This window comes from Penaeus monodon, chromosome 19, assembly GCF_015228065.2.
Source record: "Penaeus monodon isolate SGIC_2016 chromosome 19, NSTDA_Pmon_1, whole genome shotgun sequence".
NCBI lineage: Eukaryota > Metazoa > Arthropoda > Malacostraca > Decapoda > Penaeidae > Penaeus > Penaeus monodon.
The window spans coordinates 7800790-7801354 of record NC_051404.1 but is presented as its reverse complement, the minus strand read 5'-3'; the positions used below and the strand labels follow the sequence as shown (position 1 = coordinate 7801354).

The 565-nt window shown below is 33.8% G+C and overlaps 1 protein-coding gene across 1 annotated transcript in view; it reads right to left on the bottom strand.

Annotated features, from left to right (window-relative positions):
* The window catches only part of LOC119585042 (sarcoplasmic calcium-binding protein, beta chain-like), a gene marked incomplete in the record, with an annotated part of 31574 nt that overhangs the window by 15484 nt on the left and 15525 nt on the right, over positions 1–565 (bottom strand).

Sequence of the window (565 nt, the reverse complement as noted above, 5' to 3'; positions counted from 1 at the left end):
TCCATGTCGGTGTAATCGGATATTGCTTGAACAATATAGACAAAAAGGGCGAGAGAAAATGCGATTCGAACCGTTGCAAACAGTTTAGTCACCCCTCCATTTTCGGCGCTGCCCCGTTTTCTATCTCTTGTTTTCAAGCCGGCACGGTGTCTCTACCTCGAGTTATTTCCACCGTTGGGTTCGTTTTAAAAAGAAATTGAATTTATTACAAAAGTTGAAAATGAGATCAAGTTGAGATTTAAAAAAAAAAAAAGATATGCAAACGAAAAACAGGCTGCTACAACAGAATACAGGGTAATCTATCTTCAGTTATCTGCTGTGTTGGGTCTTGGATATTCTTAAGAAAGATTTGTTTTAAAGCTTCTAATGAGATGAATGTCACTAAGATTTGTTATTCTGAACAGATGTTATTATCTGCTATGTTTAAAAAGATTTAGAAATATTTTTCGTTCCTGTTTGTTGATGACACTATAATATGCAATAATTTCACTAATTCTACCTTCGATATAATGAATATTCTCAGTTAACAATTTTCCTTTGATGAATCAACAGCAAAATCAACAAT